Source organism: Thermobia domestica, chromosome 3 (genome assembly GCF_964235325.1).
Source record: "Thermobia domestica chromosome 3, izTheDome1.hap1.1, whole genome shotgun sequence".
Lineage (NCBI taxonomy): Eukaryota > Metazoa > Arthropoda > Insecta > Zygentoma > Lepismatidae > Thermobia > Thermobia domestica.
In genome coordinates this window covers 237,325,789-237,339,107 of record NC_137456.1, presented here as the reverse complement: position 1 = coordinate 237,339,107, position 13,319 = coordinate 237,325,789, and the positions used below count along the sequence as shown (strand labels likewise).

Here is a 13,319-nt window from a genome sequence, read left to right as displayed (position 1 = left end):
ATATTCAAAGATCATTTACTTATTCAAGTAGCTTTTTATATAAAGGCAGTAGGTTATACATCTCTATTGTAATGAATTAGATTCAATCTGCAGCATGAGCTTCCTCCTCCTTGCTAAGTGGATAGCGTACATGCCATCGGGGTGGTAGACCCGCATTATATTACCTGTAGGAGATCATCTTATTTACACTTTTCTTCACGAACAATAACAATAACTTTGTGAGATTATATAAAATACCCCTCGCAGTGCAAAGGGGAGGTAAACTAAACTTAATCTCCAGTACTTATGTTACCTTTCCTATCATTTCATTTATTCATTTACGCACTTCTCTTAAAAGAAAAACTGCTAGAAACAATTTCAGTTCATGTTCTTGACACATTGTTCGTTAACCTTACCTTTGGACTGCCTACTTATTACTTATGTAATGTTCAAAACAGAAAACATTTGTCCAATGTTTTTCAAAGATCACTATTGTTTTCTTACCGATTCTCAAGACCAAAGTTATTCTTTCATAACAAGTCAGTCCCATGATTCACAATCAATTTTTTAAGTTTTGGAATACAATTCCTCTGAGCAATAAAATTAAAAAACATACGTTAATGTTTTACACAATTATGAGGTTTATTATGATGACAAAGGTTCAATGCTAGTTTTTCGGTGCTAGTTGGCAAATCACTGCTTCCTACAGTTAGACTTTTTCATTAAGTACTCATTTGTCATAGCGGGACCATAATGGCTCAGTGGTAGAGCGTTCATTTCAAGTGCTTGGGGTCCCTGATTCGATCCCCGCTCGCGCCAATTATTTCAAGATTTTCATGACAAACATTAAGTTTGGATTTATTTTTATAAATTGTGCTTAACAAACGCCGTGCTCGTAAATTTTTTCGGGATTCTCCCGTTTCCTACCACTTTCTATATATTTTTCAACTGCTTTCTTTGTAAAGCGAAGCAATATAAAAGATTCATTACTTATACTCACCGTCTCTTTACCCTAACCGGCATAATTGTGGGACTCAAAGATTTCATTTCATTTATTATTCAAGATAATTTCATAGTTAAGCGTACACAGATACCATAATAAGTAAGTAAGTAATTTTTTATTTCTAAGAGACAATTTCTATTTAATCTTCACAAATATTGAGAGTTCCGTTTCTGGGTGCACAAAGAAAATATTCTGATTTTTTTTAAAAAAACGTAGTTGTGGTGGCAGCATTAAGTATCTAAAATGAAGTTCTTCTTTGGGGATTGCGGTGGGTCAGTGGTATAGCGCTCACCTTTGGTGGTTGGGGTTACTGATTCGATCCTAGCTTACTCCAATTTGAACATTTTCATGACAAGTATCAAGTTTTGAATTTTGTGGTGAGTAAACACTGTGTGCCTGTTTTTCAGGGTCGCTTTTTCTTTTTATAAAGTTTCTAAGAGCTTTTATACAAGCTATAATACAACAAATCACCGTAGTCTAAGTGTAGGGACTCCATTTCAGTTTTTTCAAGTTCTTCTATAATCCATGTGGATAAATTATATCTTAATTAACATACATGTTATAGTTTGTTCTTTTACATTGAAACCGTTCATCCATACCTTACCTTAGATAGCTGGACATTATCGTGTTTTTGCACAAAATTTCATATAAAATGCCCTGGGTCGCAAATCCGCATCTTCAAACCCAAAAGAAATACCTAGTTAATTATTCAAGGAATAAAAAAACTGATCTCAATGTATGTTCCCTGGTATCAAGTACATTTTAGTGTTCACAAAAGAAAAGTTTTCAAATTCTTTTAACTTGTCTGCATAAAATTTCTTGAAATTCTCCCATTTCCTCCCAGTTTTCACTACCTGTATTTTATTTATTCAGTCATCTTAAACGGATCTACTCTGATTTAACCAAAAAAAGTAAAATTCTAAGATTTCTCTTTCAGTATACTATGTTATTCAGTATACCTTGTTTTAATTCTTATTTATGAAATATGGACACAAGCAAATATCTCAATAAGTTTGTTTCACCCTACAACTATGTATATTGGTTAAAAAATAAAAGGAAAACAAACTAATTATCCTGAAAACTCAAGTGCAATTTGAAACTAGAGGGAAATCAAATTAGTTATGGTAGACACAACAGCATAATCTAAAAAAAATAAATAAAATCTTTTCATTGGTAACTGTTAACTAAATAGTGCATCGTACTGAAAAGCATAAAGATTTTTTTCCTGCTTTTCAAAAAAAAATCTAAACAATTCTTATTCTCAAAATATCCTTTCCATGCTTCAAAACGTTACTGTTAATAAAAGATATCTATATGTTTCATTATACAATATTCAGCAATATAAGTTTAATATGACCCGGAAAGAAAAAAAATGTTAGAAAGGTTTTAAAATTCAAAGAAAAGAAAACTCAAATTTTCCCTTCACCCAAAACAAACATATTTTATTCACCTTATATATATATACATATATACAACTATTTACAATAATTTACAACCCCAAAATTACCTCTCCTCCCTCCCATTCCTCTTCCTCTACCATTTCTTCTTCCTTCTCCATCACGTCCTTCTCTTCGTCTTCCTTTTCTTCTTTTTCCATTATGTCCCTCACCCACCCCTCTAAGTCCCATGGCATCCCTAATACTTAACCATCATCACACTCTCTGTCTTTTTCTTCTATATAAATTTTTAAAAGTTCAATATTTACAGTTTTCACATGAATGCCATCTTTTTTTTTGTTTTTTATTTAACGAACATGTCGATGACAAAAAGTATGAGGTTCTATGTTCTCTATTTTTAATCTTGTCCATACCCTTTACTACTTATTCAATTGTAGTAAGTGGTCTTCCATAAGGGTAGGGTATCATTTTTCGTAAAACACATCTTTTCCCTCTTTTCCCCTCACCCGCTAACAATAAGCTATCCATTTTGTTGAACCATTGGATGTGGCTCGAGAATGAGGACGGGGAGGCGGCGGAAGTACTTGGATGTGATTCCATTCTTCTGCAAAATAAAGAAAATAAAAACTGTAATTAGTACAAGTTATATTTGTTTTTTTAAATATACAAAGATATTCCTAGCTTGCAATACCAAATCTAAGGGGTGCTACTTTATTCTATTTGAATTGTTTGTACTCGTATCAAATGAGAAAAAGATTTCTTCATATGTCTAAGTTAAACTTTGTGTAAATCCACGTCTCATATACCCACACTATTGAACGGAACAACAAACTTAACCGTTAGCCTACGTCCCAAAGTTTTCGAGTTCATTTTCCAATGATCGCTAATAGGTTCACGTCTCATATACCATTGCTGCTAAACGCTTTGGTTAACTGAAATTAAGCTACCAATAATAAATTTTACAATATGTTCGTGAATAACATCTACCACGTAAAAAGATTCATGCGCTAATATTTTAATCTTTGATGTTAGCAAACTTGAGTTCAATTTCCGGTTGTAACCTAAAGGTTCTACGTTAAATTTTTCGCCTTTGGTAAAAGTAAGTCCAAATTTAATTTCCACTGGTTCGGCATATTCTAAGCGCTTATGCTTCGGCCTTTGGTGCAAACAAAACCCTGGTATCACGTAGCATATTCACTAAGGCTACCATCTTTGCTGCAAACAAAACCCTGATATCACGTAGCATATTCACTAAGGCCACCATCTTTACTGCAAACATGTGTGCGTTCTCAACTACAGGTTTTGCGTGAAATAGTTCTTAATGTTGTTGCCTTTCGTGCTAAGGCGTACAAGTTTAATTCCCGTGCGGGCCTACGCGCGTAAACAAACACACCTTAACACCGGGGTGCGGGTTCAATTCCCGGGCGGGCCTACGTGCGCAAATTCACCTTAAATTCCCTACACCGGCGTGTGGGTTTATTTCCCGGGCGGGCCTACGTGCGCAAACAAATTCACCTTAACACCGGGGTGCGGGTTCAATTCCCGGGCGGGCCTACGCGTGTAAACAAACTCACCTTAAATTCCCTACACCGGCGTGCGGGTTTAATTCTCGGGCAGGCCTACGCATGCAAATAAACCTAACTTAAATTCCCGACACCGGTGTATGGGTTCAATTTCCGCGCGTCCCTACGTGTGCAAACAAACCTAACTTAAATTTCCTACAACGGTAACGCTGCAAAGGCTCGGAAATTAATTTTCAATGGTAAGCATCATATTTAATTTCGGGTTTTATTCAATGTCAGTCCAGTCCAGTTAGCTATAGGATATTCAAGTAAAGTTTTTCTCAATTCAAATGTATTCTGTAATACTTGAATATATCTTTCACTCCATTTCCCAAAAAGTATACTCAGCCCTCAAAATCTAACGGGCTAAACAAATTAAGTTATTTCAGTGTATAAATACAGAAAAAATCTCGCAAATGTCAAATCAAATTTCCACCCGAACAAACTCAAAGTAATTTATTAAAAGTGAAAATGCGTTCGCTTCATATGAGTAGTGTCTTTAGTTCAAGCCTTGAATCGGTTATAAATAAACAAACAAAATCTATATCGGTTTAATTATGCATCTCTATATCAATTTAAGCTTATAAATATTCTTTCAACGATAAACAAAAATAAGATTGTGTGTGTTTTCAATAACCATATTAAAACAGTAAAATTGCATTTCTTCTATACTTATTTTCTTTCTTCGAATAACCTGGTATTAGTACCTATATAATTGTCTTCAAACATTTGTTTTCCTAAGAAATTATCATTTTTTTTTCATTACTTTAATACAAAATCAAATATACCAGGGAAGCAAGAAAGTTCGTGCGCTTTTGAACCACTCCCGCTTCCATTTGGCTGCTGCGGCGACATCTGTCCCCATAGCATGAAAGTTTTGACTGTTTGGGAAAGCTTATTCATTGACGCATCAGCCACGGTGAATATAACAACGCATTTGTCAGTGTAGTGTGTAAAAATCGCTCGTGATCATGTCAGTGTCAAATGAAGTTTTTAGAGCTTGTTTGCTTTACGAGTTTAAATTGGGGACAAATGGTGCAGAAGCAGCTAGAAAAATATGTGTTGCGCTCGGAGAGGGTGTAATAAGTAAATGTACAGCACAAAATGGTTCCAGACCTTTTCAACTGGTGACGAGATCTTTCAAGATAAGCCTCGCTCTGGGAGGCCTAAATCAGTGGATATGGACCACCTGAAGGCCTCTATTGAAGATTATTCCAGTCAAACATGCGAGGAACTTGCTCACCGATTCGAGGTAAGCAGGAAAATTATTCGGGTAAGTCTGCATCAGTTGGGGAAGACCTGAAAACTGGGTCAGTGGGTCTCTCACGAGCTGACCGCTATGAGCCAAGTTCTAAGACTGAATATCTGTTCATTTTTGTTGACGAGACACAAAATCTGTCCAATTTTGGACCGTATAATAACTTGTGACGAGAAGTGGGTCATGTATGACAATAAAAAACGGTCATACCATTGGCTATCACCGAATGATCCGAAGCCTTTGACTGCAAAACCGAACATCCATCAACACAAGGTTTTGCTCTGTGTTTGGTGGACTACAAACGGTATCGTGCACTACGAGTTCTTGAAACGTGGTAAGACAATTACCAAAGATGTGTACTCATCACAACTGAGAACGGTAGCCACCAAACTGACCCAGAAACAGCCAGCACTAGTAAACAAAAGAGGTGTGCTCTATAACCAGGACAACGCGCTCCCTCACACCGCAAAACAGGCGCTGGAAGTAATCTCAGAACTTGGTTGGAAGCTTGTATCTCATCCTCCCTACTCCCCAGATGTCGCCCCTTCGGATTGCCATTTATTCTTGGCCATAGACAACTTTATGCGTGGCAGGCAGTTCAAGACTGAACAAGACGTCAAAAATGCAGTTGTTGAGTTTTCCGAGTCTCGGGAACAAATATTCTACAAAACTGGCATTTACAAGCTTGTTGAGCGCTGAGAGAAGGTTGTAGAAGCAAATGGAGGCTATTTTGCCGAATAAACAAACCGTTAAAACCCTGTAATTGACAGTTGTCTTCCATAGTATAAAAGCGCACGAACTTTCTTGCTTCCCTGGTACTAACAACTGTACTTGTATGACACCTAGCGGGAAAATTCTAAATTACACCTTAGTTCAGTTTAACCCGTGTGTAGTGCTGACGTATATCGTCGATGGTCCCAAATATATTTCTATATTTTAAAGGTAAAGTACGCTATATTTCTTTTTTAAATCGTAAGAAATACTACTAATAATAAAAATGATTGCAATATTACATTAAATAAGTAGCATAAACCCTTCTCGCACTTGTGTTCTGTCAATAAAATACTTTTTGGGGCATAGCTTCTTCTATCAGTAATCCAACATATGTTCAATGTGTTACGAAACCCTAAGGGGGACCTACCTACTAGGGCGGAGCGAAAAATCACTTTTTTATATATCGAAAACGCAATAGTACGGAAAAGTTGTCAATTGATGTTGATAAAATACTGTAAAAATTTCGTCGCTGAAATCGAATATCTTTGGGTGGCGAATCGCCAAAAATATGTTGTGTCTTTATAGGGTATGCAAACCCGCCGTACACATCACTCTTTTGCGTTTCTACGGTAAATAAGCAAAAGTATAACCTACATTTCTTAAGTTAAATAACATATAAAATTTAAGAAATGTTTTCTGCATGATTTAGGCACATTTTGGATCACACACTAGTCAATTTCACCATAATAACAATCTACTTAATACAAAATACATATTTTTCTGCACCTCTCTGCTTGTTTCAGCGAAACGACCCAGGACCCACGACAAGGTCGTGGGTACCAGTCAGGTCCCTCCCATGCCCACCCTACTATCCATACACGTATGTTCAAAATTAGATCTTTGGTTATTTGGAGAGCATAGTTTGCCTTTGTTTCTACTTTTGTGTTTACAAATTGGTATTTTTAGTTTAAGTCTGATAATACCATCTCTGCCACAAACTACTGCAGATGCTTCTGTTACAAGTTTCACGCAGCGTTCTGTCCTCGTAATGTGACAGAAATATTTTAAAGCTCTTTTTATGACTCGATGTTCACAGTTATTATTGTAGAGTTCAAGTTCTTTGTTGGAAAACAAGACAACGCTGGAGGATGCCTCACTTCAACTGATTCCCAATTAATAATGTCTGTGTAATCGTTTGCATTGAAATTGAGCTTTGGTAGCATACATTTTTTTACATGTGACTCTTGTCGTCATTGTGATTCGTTTCGTCTTCCTACTGATAATACTGTCATAATATCTGCTCTTCTCATTCCTAGCTTTTCCCATTACGTTGACTATCTTTCTCTACGCCTCTTTTCTGACGTGAAGTCTTTCATCGTCAACCATAGAAAGTAATATATTCTCTGGATGTGCGAAATAACAGTTATTTTGGATTACGCACTTCTTGAACCAACTGCCGCTCCTTTTGTGGTATGTACCTTGAAGAAATTCTCATTAACCACAAGTGTTTAGCTCCATCTTTACAAGTAGCGTATCTCTTTGCTGAAAACCAGCGACTTCCAGTCTCTCTCCTGCATAGAGTTTGATCTTTAAGACCATCAAAGTACAACCCTCTAAAATCCTTTCCTTTGGCCATTAGCACTTCCTTTTGTCCTATATTTTCCCTTTCTCGCCGAGCTTTTGGGAAGTCTATAATCTAGCCAGCATTTTGTGGATCAATTATTCCAAAAGATTGCAATGTAGCTGTTGCTATCAAAGCAGTTGCAAGATCAGATGTTCGAAATCGGTCTGCCAGCATACCGAGAAGTCTAAGGACATGTCGTTGCTGCTTGCTTCTTTTTTCTCTAATATTCTGTTGTTTTGCAAAGTAATCATCAACACCTGACTCATCGCCATCATAAGATGATGTCTGGAGTTCATTAGAAGTACTCGTTTGTGATGTATAAGAAGACTGTTGGCGGGGTGTCTCTCGTGATTTACTTTTAGTGCGTATGATTAGTTTTAAAGTCTCCTCGTAGTCAACTCACTCTATTCTGGCTACTCGTGTTGTTGTTCTCTGTTCTTGCAGAAATGTCCACTCCTTCCTAGGTATTTTTTTTTCTTAATTCACATGAGCACATGGAAAGTTCATGACATTTACAGGAAACATATATCAAAATACTTCGTGTAATCTTGTTTAAATATATCCATTTTTTCTGGAAACTAGCAGAAGCTTTCGTTTTCTTCTCATATTTAACAAACTTCTTATATACATTCCGTGCAAAGCAAGTAGAAGCTGAACTACACGTTCTAACGACATAGTAGGGATGGAAGCTTTGCCCTAAACAGATTTCACACATTGAGCAATGTCTCTCGTCAACTTTACAGATCGATCATACCCTTTCTCACACTTTTCCAGCTCTACCAATTGAAAATAATGCTTCATTAAATCTAATTTTGTGGGCAACTACACACCTAAAAGTTCAGCAGAATGTCCAAGCATGGGGTGAGTCGTTCTTAATCTTGTTCTTATCTTCGGCATGGTTAGAGTTTCAATATTGATATAAAATACAGATCTCACACACATTACATAAAGTTTAATTTACAGTACAAAAACAAACTGTTTATACACGTACCAACTACGCACAACAAAGTAAACACTAAAACGCAATGTTAACACTGCAAAATTACCTTGAAAAGATCGTCTTCCACACTCGAACAAAGTTATCGAATACTAACTTTTTTTAAAAAAAAATACTGCTACTATCAATTGGACTAGTCCAAATTGAATTCTTATTCAGGGGAGGAAGTTAAACTATAAAGCAGTACGAGAATTTTTAAAAGGAAAAAGAGTGTTGAAGGAAAAATTATAATGAACAATGAACACATTTATCGGCATATTAATTTAATGCTAGAACCTTATAAGAAACTACAAGTACAGTATATGATATGCAACATTTTGTTTTGCTAAAATGGGCTATTTTATGGTGCGAAATCTGCCTAAATCATCTAGAAATTATTTCTTCAATTTTATAGACTGCTTACGTTAAGAAATATAGGTAATAATTTGTTCATTTATCGTAGAAACACAAAAAAGTTGTGTACGGCAGGTTTGCATATCCTACAAAGACACAAAATTTTTTGGGCGATTCGCCACCGGAAGATATATGATTTCAGAAACTAAATTTTTACAGTATTTTATCAACATCAATTGACAACTTTTCCGCACTATTGCGTTTTCTATATATAGAAAAGTCATTTTTCGCTCCGCCCTACTACCTACCCACCTACCAACACATAGGGAAAACTCCCATCAGTTGGACATATCCATCATGCTATTATAGTATATGTTTATTACCAATGCATAACGTCATTTACCTTTCCGAAAAAAAAAAAGCCCACTCACTTGTAGGGTACCTAGCTAACGGGCAAGCCCCTTTTCACATGAACATAGCACTCTCATGCACCATTACAGTGTACAATCAATCTATTTTTAATACTGCTAAAATCTAGGGGAGCGTAGCTAACAAGCGAAAGCCCCGCAGTTGAAAAAATATGTTACGGATAACCGTACATAATTTCATTTCACTGTAATACAATATATGTTCAATCTATTTTTAATACTGCTAAAATCTAGGGGAGCGTAGCTAACAAGCAAAAGCCCCGCAATTGTAGGGGACATGTTACGGATAGCCGTACATAATTTCATTTTGCTGTAATACAATATATGTTCAATCCATTTTTTAAATACTGTTAAATCTAGGGGAACCCTAGCTAACGAGCAAAAGCCCCTCAGTTGAAGGGGCACATACTACGGATAGCCATACATAATTAATTCTCTTTCGCTTCGAGAATACAATATATGTTCAATCCATTTTTTAATACTGCTAAAATCTAGGGGATATATCTAAAAGGGTCCCATGCTAAGAATAAGCATGCATAATTCTCTTTCGCTTCAAGGGTACACAACAAGTTTTCAGAACTTTCAGACATGATTTAACAATTTTAAAGCTGTCACAAGATGATTCTCGATTACTACCTGAAACTGAATCGACATACTTCTTCTAGTGTGGTAATAATCGCTGAGCTCTGTCTATTAAATTCACATTTTCTATAAAAATATGAAGACATGCGAAACGCCAAACTGCACTGAAAATGGCATATGAAAGAAAAGGAATAGGAGTTTTAAATTTAACTAATGTAGCCACACATTATAATATAAATAGATTTAAGCATATATAGTTAGGCTCTAACTTATTGCTACATTAAAATCAACAAGACCAAAACAAGTGTTATTTAGGATTTTCTTCGGTTGCAATAGCCTAGCTACACTTCTGGACATGAGGACCATTTTGTAACATGAAGGTCAGAAACCACAAGCTCCAGACGCAAGGGTTGCCAACTCCTTTCAGAAGTCCTTCATTGTATGAAGACTTCTGCTGTAACAAAAAATTGTTTTCCAAACATTGTCAGATAAAATGTAAAAACAATGAAATAAACCTAACTTTACCGAAAATTTCCAGAATATATAGGAAATTCCCTAAGTTTTCCAAAAATTATAAAATTCCCTGACTTTTCCAAGTTTTCCATGTTTTCCAGACTAGTAGACACCCTGAAAATATATACAAAGTAAAGATTCGTATTAAAGATACTTCTTAACATAGTCGCCAAGTCTCTCAATACATTTTCCCTATCGTAGCACAAGTTTTCCGGTTACCTTTCTTATAATATTCTGTCTTTTAAGACAATAGTCATCTACGCCCAAACGATTTGACCCATCATTAGAACTGAAATGTTTACGAATTGCCTCTTCAATGGCCGTGGTATTCTGTTCGCTTGATGCTGTTACTGGTACGCCCGACACGAGGCAAATCCGCAAAATTCACACGACTCCCTTCAAACAGTTTATACTACCTTGCAATGTTGATACACATAAAGTTTTCCCCATTTCTCTATGAATTTCACTCCGATTTTTATAGTTTTGCCAACAAAACACGAACTATGCATTTATGCTCTTCATAAGTGGATGACTGTAACACATGTACCATCTTTGATCAATGCTTCTGCCGCTACACCTAATCGAAAACAACTCCCGACTACAGTGTGAACTTCGATTTTTTTTCTTCTTCTTCTTCTTTTTAAAATTTTTTCATGTCTCAGATCAGTATACTATCAAGTGAAAAAATTGTTGAGAGTTACTTATTGGCGTGATGTCAAATTGCGGCATTCTGTAATATTTCGCAAAGCACGTGAACATAAACAACAGTTAGTGAAACGGTTTTAGGAAAGGACAACAGCTTTCAGCACTATGCTATTTTGTTTCTTTTCATACTTACATGTATATGGTTTACTTGCTTCCAGTTGAATTAAGTTGGTTTGTATTTCGAACCACCGTACAATCACTTCCAGTTCTGAATCGAACCACTAAGATCTCTTTCTTCAAGTATAAAAGTGGTTTACATATGGTAAAAGTGGTTTCTTTTACTCTTTCATTCTTTCTTTCTACGGAAAACCAAAAATTTTCTTTCATTTTCTTGAATTTTACATTTATTGTTCAAATAAAGTGAAATCTCTTTTTCATTTATACATTTACGGCACATATGTATGTTTTATTGATACAAGTCTTTATTTTTTGCGCATATAATACATGGTACTTTTATTGGCTTGTGCCATGTTGTCACCCGTAATCGATTAACTTCTATTGTTTCCTCCATGAACTGTAAAAACTCGCACAACAATTTTAAAACGTCTTAACAAATATTCTTGAACACATAAAGATTAATGAACTAAGTATTCAAATAATAGATAAATTAAAACAATTTTCAATAGTTTCGGCATTGTTTCTGCTATAATGAGCACCAGCTGACAGAAAACGTATATCTACCTTTCTTTGGTGTATAGATTTTATCGCGAATGGAATAGTCTGCTCCTGAGTTTTTTCCTTCCATATTTTCGGTTCACCTATTCGAAAAAACTATTTTTTTTTTCCTTTAGGTACTATTTTTTTATTTATCATCATCACCAGTGTTCCCTTAGCTAACATAACCGTGAAAGGTAAAACTGAAAGATTTCATTTCCTACATACTATTTTAAAAAGTTTCCTTTATACTAAACCCATCTTCGGGGGACTACTTTATCCAATTTTCATTGAGGACACGATGACTCTACCTCATCTGCAAGAGATTCGTGATTCGATTTCCGGACACACGAATTTGTGGTCAACAATCGTGTCTTTAAGTCTTCTTGAGTTTTTCTGCATTTTCATTCCACCAATTAAAGCTCCTTCGTGGTGAAGCGATTATTTTTCCTAATTACTTGCTCAAAGGGCAAACATTGCTTCCAAGACACTAAATTATTTAGTATGAGAAGCTTTAAATTCACGTTTCATATAACCTCGTTGGTAAAAGGGACGCTAAATCCGTCCTTAACACACATATCATTTCAAAAATAATTCAAACCGGTAATGTTCATGTAATATACTTCTCTCGGGATAGGGGGCCCGCTGTGATTCAGTCGTACAGCATTCAATGCCGCTTTATTGTTTTCACGACAAAACGTCATGTCAGTGGGCAATACATTTTAATTCTACCTATTCAAAAAGCTATTAAGATACTTTCGTTTTCTTTCCACATTATTAAAATTTAAGAACTGTCTTAAGGATTAAACTATGAGTTTTTTATACTTATTCCGATCTTCTACGAATATATTGTTTAACTATAAAATTTTCTACTTATTCAAGGAGTATTATTTTTAAAAAAACTGTGTTACTACGTTTATTTTTGCTGGATTAAGGTTTTCGATTTGATGTGTAAGCATATACATTCTGCTAAACAAACATTGTGCTCGTGATTTTTTTTCTCAAGCTACTTTCGTTTCCTCCCACACTCATTCTACGCAAAACTAAGCTAAAAGATAGACTTAATCAATTAAAAATATAATTTTCTTCGGCTTCTCACTCATTCTCATTCTACAGTTTTATAGCTGAAATATAAAACATTTCACTTCCTATATTTTCCAGTTTTCCTTACAAAGTATAATAACTAATTAATAAATAAATCGCAAAGAAGGAACTTATCTCTTCACTATCATGAAAAGCGACTTCCAAACAATTCCAAATAATTTTTACCAAAAATGCATGCAATGTTCAAAACGAAAAAGAAAAGTATCCATTTTCTTATACTAAACTTTTATTTTAACAACTTGCATTTAAGTTAAGATCGATAGAAACTGATCACCTTGCTAAAAGCCATATGGCTAACCATAGATCACCTGAATATTCTTTCTTTTAAAGGTGAAGTGATGTTATGCCTAGCTTTAAAAACATTTTATTACCAATTTGTAGGAAAGATTAAAAGTTATTTTTACTTCAATATATGTGACACTAAAAAAATGTTTAGCTTATTAAATTAAATGGGAAATCAGGGTTT

General features: G+C 35.2%; 1 protein-coding gene across 4 annotated transcripts in view; it reads right to left on the bottom strand.

Annotated features, from left to right (window-relative positions):
• Positions 1–2,955: 2,955 nt before the first annotated feature.
• The window catches only part of LOC145680985 (rRNA N(6)-adenosine-methyltransferase ZCCHC4), a 98,008-nt gene continuing 87,644 nt past the window's right edge, over positions 2,956–13,319 (bottom strand). For 3 of the 4 annotated variants that reach the window (XM_081752236.1, XM_081752239.1, XM_081752238.1), the window contains exons 12-13: positions 11,229–11,394; positions 2,956–2,983 (exon numbers count right to left, since the gene is read on the bottom strand). The gene's annotated coding sequence lies outside the window, so the exon portion shown is untranslated. The remainder of the gene's footprint in view (positions 2,984–11,228; positions 11,395–13,319) is intronic. The other variant, XM_081752237.1, reaches the window with a different exon arrangement.